The following is a 16,432-nucleotide window of genomic DNA, read 5'->3' on the forward strand; positions in this document are numbered from 1 at the left end:
AGCTCCGCCGCCGGCTTGGCGCATGCGCTCTCCGCAGCTGGGTCGCCGCCTGACCCCGTGACTCACCCTTCGTGCACTTGTATTAATAAATTTAATCCCCGTAGTTATGTCACAAACAAAACTTTCCCCTCATATGACCCACAATATAAGCCCATTTCATGCAAATTCAAGCTAAGAGTCACATTTTCTTTTCCCAGGAAGCAATGAAAAAACGGGAATAACGCTTTCGAGTGGTGCAGTAAGTAGTTTAGTGTTAAGTCTGTGACAACCAAATATTTTAAATTTTGCTTATACATCAGAGATAACATGCCCCCCTCCCCTTAAACAAAATAAGAAGTCAGTGCCACTCATATTTGTTCTGGGATAGCGAGCAACCATACGGTGCTGTTTATAGAACACTCTGAAAACGGTCTGGAGTGCTTGCATGAGCAATTTGCGCAAAATACTGTCGATTTTGACGGTATTCGACAAATGCACGGAGTCTTTAGGTCATAGGTTAGTGCTTGTGATACTGCTCTGCAAACCGTGCATCATCAAATCAGCCTACTTATGTCCGGTTCAGGGCGAAGGACACTCCCATCAATTTCTAATTACCCCTGTCTTGCGCAAGCCGATCTCTTCATATGCCTGCAGTGGCAGTTTCATAAATTCATCACGCCACCTCTGCCGTCCTCGACTGCGCTTCCTTTTCCTTGGCACTCGCTCTCTAACTCTAATAAAACGCCGGTTGTATGTCCTGTGCATCACCTGGCTTGCCCAGCTCCACCATTTCCTCTGATGTCAAGTAGAATATCGGCTACCACTGTTTGATCACTAATCCACACCATTGTCATCCCGTATCTTAACGTTAAGCCTAACATGTTTATGCGCAAGCGTAGATGCCCCGTCTGCCGAATCGGCAAGATTATGTTTGTCGTATACCTTAGGTCGCTCAGCGCAAATAATGAAAAAGGGTCAAGGGTGTCGCCGCGAGGGCGCCTGAAGGTGGATCGCGCCTTTCGACCCGCACTGTACATGTTCACGGCGCCTCTTCTTTGCATGTGTAGCAATATGCGCTTTCGCCGTGTCACACCAGGCGTTGCACCGTTGAGATCAATGGAGCATCCGCGCCCTTCGACGCCGCTCGCTGTACATGTTCGAAACGTCCATACGCTTGCGCATAGCCCACCTTCACGAAGTGAAACGTCACTGTAACTATTTTGTTGGATCACTCGTCCTTAACTTCTTCTCAAATTTCTTCGGTAACTTCCATGTCCCCTAGGTATACCGGCAGAATGAAATGACAGTAAACTTTTCAAGGATAGCGGTAAGCCGCCGGTCATGACTTGATAATGCTTGCCGTATGCTCCTCCAACTCAATTTTATTGTGCCGAAAAATTCCTTCTCAGTGTCAGGGTCCCCTGTGAGCTGATATAAAGGTTACACTTGCACATATTGTAAAGCTGACTGCCAATCGTGATTTTTTGTTCTATTGCCACGCTTTTGAACATTACCTTTGTCTTCTGCATATTAACCTTCAAGCATATACTATTACACTTTCTTGGCTAAGGCCCTCGATGATTTGTTGTAATTTATCGCCATCTTTGCTGAATAGGACGATGTCCTCTGCATACCGCAGGTTGCTGAGATATTTGATCCTTACTCCTAATCAATCTCAGTCCAACAGCTTGAATAATTCTTGAATTGAAGAGATTTGTCTCTTTGCTGAACCCCTTTCTGGATCGGCACTTTTGTTTTTCCAACGTACGCATACTTATAGTACGATTATATACGGCGATGTCAGCTTTCCGAAATTTTTTTTTCGCCATCACAATTTTATTGCACTTCATTTGCAATTACAGTTTTGCCAGCCCGCACAAGCACAAATGCTATTACGCGGGGCTGGGCGGACACATTACTAAGTTGTTGATCATGCATGAATTGATAACTGTATTAACATGCGCGACCACATTTACTGATAAATTTGAACCATGTGCAATATATCAGTTTGAATCACAGACAAAACATGCATTACTATAGAAAAATAAACGTTATAAAGATACACGTAAGCTTTCTACCTATATGAACACACAGGATTGCAGAGCAGTCTAGAAAACTAAACATGGTACGACTCGTAACCTTTCTACAAAGTACTGCAGAGCATCTTAAAACCTCAGTAAATATTGTTTCTACGTGCATATACAATACAAATTTGTTTTACAAAAGCAATGCAAAGCCTAAATTACACCGATAGGTGCCAAATAATTTTGAAATATATCGCGCCGAAGTGGCGACTGGCGCAGTCGTTGTCGGCTGGTTTGGGCAACTGATACGAGGAAAGCACGCACACGGAATCCTCAGTAGACTACGCACGCTGCCACAGTCAGCATCCGCAGAATACTACTTGTGCTGCCCCTTCCGAGTACATATGTAACTGCGAAACGGCCTCTGAGATTGCGCGGTGAGCAATTTCGGAGGCCGCACGTCTTCTAATCTTGGAGGCTATGCGTCACCGCGCCGCTGCCAACCACCTGTTGCAACTACTTAAACGTCGCCAAGAGAAATAATACCCGCTGCTAAACGCAGTGAAAAACAAACTAGCACATGCTTATACTCAAGAAACAAAATTCAAATGAAAAAGGATAACCGTATTTCGTGATTACAATGGAGATCAAAAAGTTGCATAAAAACCGGTTCTCTGACGAGGGGGGAAAGCGAAACTGCGTGCAGGGCGGCGCTGTCAGCATTTCCGGGTGCCATTCCACCATGGCCCCGAGCAGTGTGGATGGCGATCTCGCGAAACTGGCCCTGCTCGGTGAGTGTCCGCGTTTCGGCAGCCTCTCGAAGGAAAGGAAGGAGCAGTGTAACACCCTTTCCGTGTTGCGGGGCCGTGCTTCGCCGTAGCCGGGTGCTGTCGCGCTGGGCCCGCGCTGGGCCCACGCCTATCGCGCTTTGCTTGTCTTGTTGCGGGCCCGCCCTGCGGCGGCGGCGCCCGCCCGGCTGCCGTAGAACCTCGGGTGCGGGCACTACCGCGCACTAGTGGCGCCGCCGCTTGCTGCCCCGTTTCTGCCCGGCCCGCTTGCACGCGGTTTCGGTTTTCGGAGGGGCGAGGCGCACTGCAGCGCGACATGAATGGCGAGATGTGGCAACGATCGGCTGATGTTGGCTGACTGCTTCTAGACGAACCAGTCCGGCATCGCCTAAACCATGTGTAGCGATATCGATGCTGACTACCTGCATTGTAGGTGAACCGTGCATGGGTATGCTTTATAATGCCGCTCCCCGTTTGCGTGTTCCTAGCCGATGCTGCGTCTTTCATTTTTTTTATTGTCATTTTATTGATTTACTTTTCTGAAGGGCGCTCATTACTTCATACCTAGCAAACGTATTTCGTTAAGGGCTGCTAGAAAGCTATGGTTATGAGAGTATTTTCAAATGGGCATGTTGGCAATACATGCCATTGAATAGAACAGCGTTGACAGAGGACGGATCAGACAAGACTGGCTTCCAACAGGATTGTATTAAAACGAGGTGCGAACTAGCGCACGCGCGTTGGCCAGCCATTTAAAAATGTCAATAAAGAAGAAAAACGAAATGCGCTTGACAGTGAGGAGGTACGAAAGCAATTACTGTGTGTTTGCCGCCCTGCGCTTGGCAAAGAAAAGTGTGTGGGAACCATCGACAATGATTGTCTATTAGAGGTGGACGAATATCAACTTATCCGAATATGAATCGAATATGAATAGTAAGTATGGAATATCGAATGGTCAAGCGCAGACGCATATATGTAGAGCAGAAATTTTTATTGTTGGTATAATTAGGTGCTCCGCCTGTGCTGTACTATCTACTGCAAAAAATAGTTAACTATTATAAATAGAGGATCAGTTTCATACACGATATCACTAAGTTTCATAAAGAAACTGCACAACTGACTTCTCAACACACTCAGAGGGCTGGTTGCAAGCAACCTTTGCAAGAAAAAATGGCTGCTATAGTCCGTATCCGAAAATGGTAAATGAATTGTTGCCGTGAAGGAGTTGTGTGTCGAACATGTGTAAGTTCGCCGTTGCAATTAAAGCATCAGTGGCTGTAGCGTAACAAATAAAACTGCTACGTGACTAGACTACTAGACGCACTAAATGAGAGAGTACGAACAAAAATCACGGTTGTCATGTAAGCTTCCACCGCGAAGCCGAAAACAAAGGTCTCAATAGCTATTGTGTATGTGCATGGATTCCTAAACTTTGGTCGTTGTTGCGCTTGTGATAATTTGTGCTTCTTTCTGGGCCAAAACCAGTTCTGATTGTGAGGTACGCATATAATTCGTGATGCTTTGTTTAGTAGACTGAACAGTAGCCAGATAGTAGGTTGTTCCGAAACATTTGGTTAGTTTCAAGTATTCGAAAATATTAAGAGTTGGTTTTCGAATACGAGTGCGAATAGCTAATGTGTAATACTCTATTCGTACTGGAAATATTCGACCACCCCTTTTGTCTATGTAACCGAATAACCCACCACTATTCGGTCTTGAACGTTTTGCGTTCGAGTGGAGAGAGACGTTCCCCTCCTTTGGCGCCTCCCCTCGCCCCATTTCTCTCTCTGGCCGAACGCTGCAAGAAAGTCATTCGCTTTATTAAAGGAACGGGGGGCTTGAGGACATATATAGTGTCTAGGTAGCGTTTGTTTTTTCATTGCGTCATTCACTAGTACATATAACAGGATAATAGTATAGATGGGCGTCTCAAACAGCAGTTGGCGTTCAACAACAACAAACACGGCTATCAATGCGAGCCCATTGCGTCAGCGTTTTTGTTCCAACTTGCGACCGCCGACCACGAGGACGTGAGGCCCGATGCCGCCTATTGAAGTACACATAAAGCGCAGAAACGCTTTTATGAAACAACTCCTAGGCGAATTTGAATGAAATTTGTTTTGTTGCATTTGCTAGAAAATGTTAAATTCTAGTGATTGTAGGAACCGGAATTTTGATTAGGACCTGAAATGTTTGAAAAAAATGTGGTTGATCCCTCTTATATAGGAATCGGTATAGAACACGAAAGTGAAACGTGTCTTCACAGAAGTAGTGTAATGTTTATTGCACATTGATATATAATGTCTATTGGTGTTTTGTGGCTAAAGCGCCCTTAGGCGTTGATGCACCCACGCTGACGCCTGGTGGCACGTCTCCTCCATCACGACTACCAACGTCGATGACCATGAGCAACCGTCGTGCATATGGAAGCAGCACTACGCTGCACACGCTAGCACAACGCGAAAGACGAAGCACGTAACTGACACACTAATACAACGCGCAAGACAAAGCACGTAACTGAATTGTCACCGAGTCAAATCAGCGCGTACAGCGCGTCGTAATTGCAGCCTCCGCGATCAACTTCAGAAACATTTTCAGAGCTAATTGCGGAGGCCACGCTCCGCTGTGCTGAGTACGGTGAACGCCACCTGGCGTTGGTAGTGCTTCTTGATGCCAGCGTCCCTTCGAATGCTGGCATCGAGGCGTCGTAGTGCTGAAACCACCGAAGCGTTCACTGTCGGTGCGCGTTAGTGTCATAATGCAGTACTTCTCTTTTCTGCTCGTAGGCGGCGGCACCGCCCCGAGCAAGAGCACGGGTACACGGAGGAGTGTTAGATATATAAGGCGCGTCTGTGTAGCTCTCTGCAGATGCGTTTGTGGCGCAATGGGTTAAACGCTCGGCCATCTATCGTCACGGACCGAGAGGTCGTGGGTTCGATTTCCAGATTTTGCATGTTTGTGGAACTTTTTCTTCTGGTTTCTTTCTTTGTATTATGTTCGTGTACATTGTAAGCTGACGTATTTCCGTGACAAATACGTCAGTGAAGTCTTGGTGGACCCCGGCATAAAACACTTTCGTGTTAAAATTTTCTAAAATTGGTATGTTTCAAATAAATGAAAGCACAAAGTTTGGAACTCTGCGCCATAAACAATTATCGCAGTTCTGTAAACAGCACCCGTTAGAGCTTCTAACCCGGATAAATTTGACTTAGTGGATTGGTTGCAATGTTTACGGGGGTTTTCCAAAACTCCTAATAATTGTATACTTCAGTGCGATGTGTGATATACCAATATTGCCCGCTTTAGATGTGTCATTAGGTGCAGTTTACAGAATTATGATATCATTTCTCATTGCTGAGTTCGAGTTGTATACGTTATAGCTTCGTTTTTTTTTCTTCAAGTTTCGCGATTTTTGACTGTATTTATGAAAACAATGACAGCATAAATCAACATATCGCTTCCTGCAGTGACCAAATTTAAAATTGCAGCAAACGTCCTTCAATTTCGTGTAGCGGTTGCGGAGTTCTCCGTTCCAACGTACTTAAACAGGAGCCCCCGAGCTAAATACACGGAAATTCCCAGCAACCGCTCTATCTAATTGATGATGTTTGTTCCACTTAAAAGAAATAGTTTATATGTAGTGACTGTAAGTAGTTTTTTAGGCCGCCAGTCTTTCAAAAAATGTAGAAAATTTCGAGAAATGAAGCTATAAAGCTAACAACTCTACCTCAACAATGAAAAAACAAAAGATATCGCAATTGTTTAACATTACGCCTAAAGTGGAAATAATTTATGCATTATGCACCTTTCTGAATACCAGTAATATGTGGATATGACGTTTGGAAGACCTTTGTAAACATTGTGATCTGTGAGTTCTTGTCCGCTTTAGATGCGCTAACGGATTTAGTTTACGGAACTACAATATACGTTTTTGGTTGCGGGAACTCCAGTTTTTTCAGTGGCACGAGCATCGAGTTGTTTCTTGTGCAGCACTTCCGGTACTCCTCCTGAGACAACCGGGGACGAAATTCAAAATAAATCGGAAAAAATAGTACAGTACAAAATTCATGGGTTTCATTATAGATATGGTATCAGAGCATAAGTTTATTTACAAGTTGAGTTGCTGGAGTGTATGGAATAATTAGAATTAATTAGCCGAGCGCACCACTTCCGGTTCGCCTCCTTAGTCGACCGCTGATGAAACTTAAAATAAATCAGAAAAAATAGAAAAAAATTGTGCAAGACAAAATTGATGGGTTTCATTATAGATATGATATCAGAGCATAAGATTAGTTACAAGTTGAGTTACTGAAGTGTCTGGAATAATTAGAAATCACTGATTACAGCACACCCAGGAGACTAAGATTAGGAAGATGCCGCTAAGAGACACTTAAGTCAAAGGTCAGGGAGATTAGGGTCGCCTACCGTTTTTAACATTGTAAAACATTCCAGGCCTTAAAAATTACGCTTTCTACAGTCACTACAACTTAAGTTTCTCTCTCAAATGCAACACACTTAATTGTGGTCGGTGCAGCGGTTGTCTCATATTTGAGTTGTACGAGTATTTGAATAGAGTTGGCCCCGAGCTCCTCTGAAGAACTGAGCTCCTTCTCCGATGGCTCAATTGAAGGCATGTGTCACCAATGTCTAGTTTCCTTTAGGGAGCCAGAGTTGCGCCACTGTTTTCCGCTCGCTCCGCCTCCAGTGTAGGGATGGTAATATCGATGAACGATTAATCGATTAATCGACTAAAAGTACGCCGCAAAACGATTAATTGTCATCGACGTCTGCCTTTAATTTAATCGGTTTAATCGATTAAAGCAGTTCGATTAATCGTTTTCGAGACGGTGACTAAAGTGGCGTGAAAATTTTGAAATCGTACTATAGAATGCGGAGTACGAGCAACGGCAGCGCGGCTGCGAAGACAGGGCGACTGTTGACTGTTTTCCCGAGTCCTGCCGAGCTGGCCAAGCGCTTCCCCGCTTTACGCACGCGTCACACAAGGTGCCTGGGGCCGGAGTGACGCCGCCCCAGTGGAGGAAGAAATGAACTAGGAGAGAGCATTACGTGAGGCTGCAAGTCTTGGCAAGCGAACTCACCGTCAAGCCAATACAAGTCAAGTCATACAATCAGATTACATAAGCGTCCGTGACAGTAGACAACGGATAGAAGCTTCGATAACGTTCGAGAAACTTCCGTCCTGCGCCCTGCGCCGAGCGATAACGTTTAATATTTGTTAGCCGGTGAAAAGCGGTCACCGGGGAAAGATAAACAAGTAGTACACGTGTTAATATGAACACCCTGCCACTAGTCCCTAGTGGCAATTATAGTTGACCTCTAACAAATTAAACATTATTTTTTATCAAAGTTTATACGCTTGTATTTCTTATCCTGGTTCCACCTTTCAAACGTTAAATAGGTAAAATAGGTGAGTAGGTAACTGTGTTTCAGCCTTTTTAAAGAGCCCGAAAAAAAAGTCGATTAATCGATTAATCGGCGAAAAACCCCGCATCGAAAGCGATTAATCGATTATACGCTAAACCGACGAACGATTAATCGTTAATCGATTAAAAAATTTTATCGACCATCCCTACTCCAGTGATTCCAGCCCCACTATTCGCCGAGCGCCATCACGTGGTCATTCCGCTGCGCTGTGGAGAAGCCAACCCTCCGCGGGTTGCGGAGGCCAAGCGCAATTGACATCCTTCGATGCTGCTGGTCGAGAGACGTGTGATCGCAAGTGTATTCCCGGGTGAATTGTAGAACCAATGTCATTGACAGCGCTTGCAGTACGACGAGGTGTTGCGTGCCGAACTGTCGCAACCGCACCGAAAATAGTAAAGCATTTTTGGCGGTGCCACGAGCGAATATACGCCGCCGACTCCAATGGCTGCTGCCTATGGGCCATAATAGGCAGACTCCGAAAAGACATAGAATATGCGATGTCACTGCCCATCGCTCCATGTGAATGTCGTTCTTGTATTCATATACCTAGATATTACCGCCTGTATCAAGGTTCAGTCTGTGCGCGTGTGACAAGTGCTTGTCTTCGTGCTTGTACCGTTTTCACTTTCGGGTCAAGTGTGAAAATTGCCTTATTTACGAGCGCAGACTGGAAGTTTATTAAAATAATTACACGGTAACGGTAAACATTAGCAACATTGTATTATCAAGTGTTGCCGTTTTGCTGGTCTCGTTAAATTCTCATCGTGATAGGGATGGTTGTCGCTTCATTGCTTGCCAACTGTTAGTTGGCTTTCGAGGTCTGCCATTCGTTAGTGTGCTTTTGTTTTTGTTTAGTTCACGGCGCTGTGTTGGGAAATTGCAATAAAGTACACCTTATTGCCGGGCACGTTGGCAATTTCCAATAGCGGCGTATAGCATTAACAAACATTGGTGGTTATTCTAATCAGCTGTAGTCTCAGCATGTGTATAAAAAGTCTTAGAAATCACCTGTACTGTGACGTAGCCTTGGCAAATGGCTATGGCATCGCTTCAGTAAACCTGCAATTCGCATGCTCCTGTCAAAACGATATAAAGATTGTAGCGTGTTCAACAAGCAAGAAATAAATGCGTGATTTGTTTTTCAGTCTAACCACGGCACTTCAGAAGGTGCACAACTTAGTGTACCCAGAAGAACTATAAATACGTAATGCATGCAGCTTTAGTCAGCGCGTGTGTCGGCTAGATAAGACCATCCATACCGCATTTAAATTTGTCCGCAACGTGTAAAACGAGACAAGGCAGCTATACTGGGCCGCGATTTTGTAGCGAGACATTATGACTTATTCTACTCTAGTCTTATCATCCACCGCTGACGGCCGGCGGATCCCGTTGATAACGCGAGCGGACCGTCGCTCCGACCACTGACAAAGCGCGATAAGCGCGAAAAGGCATTATTACTTTAAAGGCATCGCTACAAAATACCGGCCCTGGAATCATTAGAATCAGCATAGTGGGGCAGCGCAATGCAAATAGTGCATTCTCCTGAATTCAGCTTTCATACCTTAAGGAATGTTGGACGCGACAGCGCTGTTGAATCGCGCATTCAAACTTTCAGCTGTCGCGGGCTGTGATCGCATGCATGCACGCCTAATATTGGTGTCACACGGCCACTTTCGATCGCTATCGAGGCCGATCCGGGTGAAAATTCTCGACTGCGATTGGCTTCCTTCCCCAGTTAGCGCAAAGGCGCCAATCGCGACCGAGAAATTCTATCCTGGCGGGGCTCGAAAGTGTGAAGATGGAAAGTGCTGCTATAAGAATTAAACCACCGGCGTGTATGTTAGCGACACGCTGTATTTGAAGCAATGATTGCATACTAAGGCACGTGAGCGTAAATGCCAGGCTCGTAAATGTGAGGTTAGCTATCGAGTTTTACTCCCAACGTGATAAAGAACAGAAAGAAAGCTACTGGCAGAGCGCGGCTCCTACGCGTACGGAGAGTGGCTTTCCCGCACAACTTCGGAACCCAAGATGGCGTACCTGGGCGCAACTCTGGCTGTACAGTAACTCTAATTGGTGGGGGCTAAACAAACGTCTCTTGATAGTTAGCGGGTATGACCTTCGTGTACCTACATCCGAGATTGCCAGCATGCCGTGGCCATGGAACGTCGTAGAATATTAAAATTTGGCGCCGCCGTCCATGTGTCGCCTTGGAAATGCCGCTATGTGGGATGCTTTGCCTGGAATGCAACTTGGCATTAAACACGTAGATGAAGCTCCCTGAAAGTAATATACCCGTACTACAACCCACCTACAGTCAAGCCAGGGAAAACGGACTGTCGCACGGCGAGCGCGTCTGATCCTGCAAATTTAGGCGCCCCCGGTACTTGTATACATCAAAGCAGAAGTCCGCATGACTTAAAGTGTTTTTGTCTAATAATAGAGAAGCTGTTTAAGTGATTAGTGTGGCAGACGATGCCAGCCAGGCGACGATTCGAAGCCACCACACAACAGTGGCGCAGCACCATTTTCCCCCCTCAGAAATAGCCGCGGATGCTTGTCGCCCAGGCGCTGCGGGTCGATCCCTGCGGGCTTTCTTGAATCTCCTTATCAAAGACGTCACGCGGGGAGGCTGTGCGCTACCTGAAAAGGGCACGGAGCCAATGGCAGGTTGGCGAAAAATGTAGAACACTCAAGTGGACGAAGAGACATCGCGGTTGCCATCCTCCGGTTAGGTCTGCTATATCCTGACGAAGGCCGGTCCCGCGGCCGAAGCGTCAGTCAAGTCCTGATATTTTTCCTACCTGCTTCTATTCTTTGAGCTATACATTGACTTGTTATTTATACAATTATTTATTACTTAGCATTTCTTCATTTCAATTCAAGATAAATGCTACTTTGCCCGATGCTTTCCGTGGCTTTGTTTGTTGGCTTCATATGAATTAATACATTTTATTTGTCCCACTCGGTTAGGCAATGGACAGCGGACAAAAAACCTCTAGAAAAGTAGTTTGAGAACATTTGAGACCGAGAAATACATCCAACAGCCGCAGGCACTGTTTATGTCAGCACGCAATGGCATTTCAACCAGTATGAAGCATTAGAAGGTGAAAGATCTGTCGCACAATCGCACACCAGAACAAATGTAAACAAGACAAATATTTAAAAGAAAACAGTATTATTGAATAATTTGAACGAAATATAACTTAAAGGAAGTGGGAGGCAAAGTGTAAGCACTACGGGAGAGATCACACTTATTTAAAGTACAGCAGTACTGTGTGTGATAGGTTTTGTTTGCTTTAATTTTTCTTACATGGTGGAACGAACCATTTATTCGTTTCTCTCGTAAAAATACACCGGTGTTTGCGTGTCATTCTAGAAAGAACCTTGAGATGTATAGAGACACTAGGCAGACAAAATCTGAGAGAATACAATCAGTGTTAAAAAAAAGTCAATATTGTATTCAAGTCAAGTCAATTTATGGTAGTAACTTGGGCGTGTTGATATATGATGTTCGTATAGTGTAGCGTAGGGCGAACACAGGCAGAACAACATGCGACAGCACAGGGCGCTAACTTCCAACAAAGCTTAATGTCCACAGACTTACACACTCAAAATAAATTACCCAAAAGGCTGCCCTCGGGAACGCCACATTGGATTAAGCGCGTGTTGGATATGCAGGCATCAGCACAACTTGTTTTCGGCAGCTTTATTAGAACCAAAAAAAAAAAAAAAGTGATAGAAGGACGCCATACATCTTGCAGAAAAAAATAATACGCTTGATATGTAATAAGCCGTACGATGCTCCTACTCAGCCACTATTCACAACACTTAACCTACTTAAAATTCAAAATCTCTTTCAATACCGTTTGGCACTGACGTATCGCAAGGAGCTCAAGCACGCGGTAAGCGGAATCCGAAACATAGCTCGCCTACACGAACATGTCGCAGCCTATGACACTAGGACACCTGAACAATGGAACATTCCACACTCAAGAACTAATTATGGTCAACAAATGCTTCGACATACACTTCCGACTCTACTCAATAACCTCGCCTTACGAGAAATAGACCTTCTGTCCATATGCAGCCTGCACAACTACTTTACGTCAAACTAATCCTTCTTAAACTAATCCTTGTTGTTTAATGAGTTTGTTTCATATGCAATACTGTATGACCTTTCCCCCCTTTATTTGCTTTAGTTTATGCTGCACTGAATATAGTGCTATGTTATGTTTTTCCCTATTTTTTCCCCCTGTTTTCGTATAATAAGACTTTCTTTGTGTAATCTATAACGCTCATGTATAAATTCAATATCTCCTTGTTAATGCAGACTACTTGTTTTTCTAATTGTTAAAGTGTATTACTACCTGTCTCGTATACACATTTATTTATTTATTTTTTTTTTGACACCATCCGATCTATTTACTCACATGTGAGCGCCCGACGCCCTCTGTTGCCTTTGTTGGGTTTTTGGGCTGGTCAAGTTGCCTGCGCGCAACTTTTTATCCAGAACCCCACCATGTAATTCTTTTCATGGGAAATAAATTATTATTATTATTATTATTATTATTATTATTATTATTATTATTATTATTATTATTATTATTATTATTATTATTATTATTATATTTAATCATCTGCAATATAATGTCTCGTCATTCAACATGTCAAAACCCTTTTTAAAGTTAGTCAATATTCTCAATATTAGTCTATTTTCTTCTGTGTTGCCTGAAATAAGTTCTTTTTGCGATAACAGTGCTGATTCAGCAGATTTTCTTTTAGTAAACCGGAACTGGATCACCCTTGATGAATTGCGCTTTCAGAAAAAAAAAATAGCATAGATTCTTTTTAACAAAACATTTCCCAGTTGCGTAGAAAATACAGGAAGGACAGTGATAAGGCGACAGTCACTACTTTTACATTACTGTAGCAAATATGCCCGATTTGAAGAACAGGTCGAAGTTGTTGCTCCATGTTGGTGCTAATATTTTAGCTAACAACTTAACTGGATTAATTTGATGTCAGCCATAATTAAGTAAATTAGTACATTGAATACTTCAGCGTCAGTCAAGTTATAATCAAAAGACTCAATAGTCTACCACAAATGAAGCTGTAATACGAGGGATCATCAAACAGTTTTGCAACTTGGATATCAGGAAAACTGCCAGAACATGGAAAAAATGTATTTTTTGACATAATCTGCCCTCACACTAATGCACTTCTCCCATTTTCCTGGAAGGCTTTTGATACCTTGCAAAAAAGCTTTCTTCCTGGTTGCCAAGCCACTCCTATGCGGTAGTTTGAAGCGAGTTCAAAACATCAAACCTCTTCAATTTCGGAAATAAATAGAGTTCATTAGGGGCCAGGTGGGTGGACCAGATGTTCGAAAGCACACTCTCGAATGGGCAACACAAGAACTGTGAACCGGGGCGTTGTCGTGCAGGAGGAGGACACCTCTTGTCACTAATTCTCGGCGTTTTTCCACTACGGCTTTACGCAGTTTTCGAAGAACGTTGGCGTAATATTCGCCTGTAACTGTCCTACTGTTTTCAAGATACTCAATGAGCAGGATCCCCTTTGCGACCCAAAAAGTGTCGCCATCACTTTCCTCACTGAGCGTTGGGGCTTTTTCGGGGGAGAGGACGCCGAATGTCTGCACTGCATAGACTGCTGTTTTATTTCTGGGTCCCACTGATACAGCCACGTCTCATCCCCAGTCACAAGGCGGGAAAGAAAATCTTCTGGGTCGCTCGATTAATGCACGCGGTGGTGTAGATCTTGCGCTGAGAGGTTCCATCGTGCGCCGAGACCTTCGACATGCCCAAAACATGGTGGATGATAGTGAAAGCACAGCCATAAGAAAGGTTCAATTCTCCGGCAACTTCGGACACCTTGATTCGGTGATTATTCATTATAAGGCTCTCTTCTGAGGCTGAATGGTCCAAATCGGTAGTAGTGGTCGGCCGCCCTGACCTTGGGTCGTCTTTCACGTTTAAACTCATTAAACCACCAAGTCACTGTAACATCTTACTTTTAATTTCTTTGGCGGAACTTTCTTCTTTGCACAAAATTTTCATAACGCTCCGGTACTCGAGCTTGAAATCGTGGGAGGACGCCATGTTTGACTGACTGATGCATGCCAAGTAACGAACTGATATTCAGACCTTGCTAGGCTGCAGAAGTGAGCTAAACAAAAGGTGGATCACCGTCAGACATCTTAGCAGTCATCTCCCCTCGCAGCTTCGTAAGCGTCATCAGTAAGCGTGAAACCAGTCATTGTCTGCAATTGAGATGTAGACACGCCATCCCTTGAAATTCTCGTTTGAAACCTTCCAAAAAAGCTTTGGGCCTTTGCCCCTGTTACTGTGAAACAGTTGCTTTTTATAAGCATCTTCGCTTTCCTGAGCTCCGAGTTGAGATTATTACGATAATGTTTAAGAAAACTTAAGTCGGCACGATTTCTCGTAGATAAAAAACGCTTGATCATCCTCGACTTCTTCATTTTTTTCGTTAATAGGCGCTATCCATGAATCACGCAGCTTGTATTTAGGGACTATTGCTTTCCATGCAAAACATCTATCGCAAATTGTCTTAAAAATGAATAATAACTGATATCACTTTCAGCCCCAATACAATGAACAATTTTTTTTAATTCAAATACCCTAAACATCCATATGGGCATTACTTGGGGTGTTACAATAAATCAATGATAGTTACAGTACACGCACTCAAACAGATAATGCATGTTAAAACAAAAACAAGAACACAAGCGAAAATTTAAAAAAAATATATGTAAAAGCAGTACAACGACACATCTAAAACCTTGAAGAGTCGCATGGCCATTAAAATGGGTGTTACAAGAAAAAAATCAAGGTTACTGGGAATATGTAATTGAAATGGAAAATGCTTGTTGAAATAAATACACATTCCAGTAGATACTGCATGTTACAGTAAAAGAACAACACAACAGTAGCGCACCCAGGATCTCTGCCAGGGGGGGGTTGACAGTTTGCCAATACCATCTACACAGCACTAATTTCGATTTCTTCACGGGAAATTGTTAAAAACATGCGCTTTTTGCGAGTGTGCAGACGATTTCGCGTCTTACATCTTAGTTGCAGCACTCAATTGCGTAAGGAAAGAAAAGAGGTTAAACAAAAGGGGGGGTTAAGTCGGCCTCAGGGGGGGGTTACAACCCCCGAATCCCCCCCCCGTCGGTGCGCCACTGCAACACAACCAGAAAAAAACATTGCACTCGGCCGCGCAACGCTTGAAACAGCGAAGCTGGGCGATCGTAGCCCAACATTTTCCGGAAGTGGGCGCGAACCTTTCATCTTATTATTCATGACGATGATAATTTCTTTTGGCACGTCGCGGACTTACGGCCGTCACTGCGCGTTGCAGCTTGCGACACCGCGTTGCAATGCCGACACCGCGTTACTAAGTGGTTCATTTGAGAAGGCTCAGCGCCAACGACGCATTCCAGCACTCCGTGAATGCGTCTCGCTCTCACAGCGCGCAAAACCTCGCAGAGCACGAGCGTGCGAACGCGCCAGCTGTGGACGACGACGCTCGAACGCAATCATATGGTTCGCAAAAATGCATTTTTTTACAAGCGTGGCTGTATAGCCTAGTGGTTACGACGCTCACTTTGGGGTCGGGGGTAAGCGGGCTCGAATCCGGCCTCGACAAGAAAGTTTATTTTATTTCTTGGTAGTTTCTTGCTACGCACCACAGCTGACTTGAACAGCTTCGCTGTTAAAATTTTAAGCAGTACAAAGAACTCGGTGCTAACCTAAAACAAAGTCACGTGCGCAAGAAACATAAAAATAAGGTGAACAAAAAAGTAAAACAAGAAATGGAGCCCAATAACAGACGAAGCTTTTGAACGAAGGGGAAGATGAGGGTTTTACGTGCCAAAACCACGCTCTGATTATGAAACTCCGGAATAATTTAGACCACCTGGTGGGTCTTTAACGTGCACCTAAATCTAAGTAGACATGTTTTGGCATTTCGCCCCCAGCGAAGTGCGGCAGGCGTGGCCGGGATTCGACCTCGCAGCCCAACACCATACAAAGCAACCACGGCGGGTGGGCACGTGTGTACATTAAACGAGTGTCTTAGTTTTTGCTAGGAATTCATTTGGTAACGTATTCCAGTGCTATACATTGCGAGTGACTCTCAAGAACGGGC

The 16,432-nt window shown here is 44.3% G+C and overlaps 1 protein-coding gene across 2 annotated transcripts in view; it reads left to right on the plus strand.

The window, feature by feature from the left end:
- The first annotated feature begins 2,693 nt into the window (after positions 1 to 2,693).
- LOC119449340 (gastrula zinc finger protein XlCGF49.1-like) overlaps positions 2,694 to 16,432 on the plus strand; it is a 127,938-nt gene continuing 114,199 nt past the window's right edge. The window contains exon 1 of one of the 2 annotated variants that reach the window (XM_037712506.2): positions 2,694 to 2,794. The gene's annotated coding sequence lies outside the window, so the exon portion shown is untranslated. The remainder of the gene's footprint in view (positions 2,795 to 16,432) is intronic. The other variant, XM_037712505.2, reaches the window with a different exon arrangement.

The sequence above is a fragment of the Dermacentor silvarum genome, chromosome 4 (genome assembly GCF_013339745.2).
Source record: "Dermacentor silvarum isolate Dsil-2018 chromosome 4, BIME_Dsil_1.4, whole genome shotgun sequence".
NCBI classification, from domain to species: Eukaryota; Metazoa; Arthropoda; class Arachnida; order Ixodida; family Ixodidae; genus Dermacentor; species Dermacentor silvarum.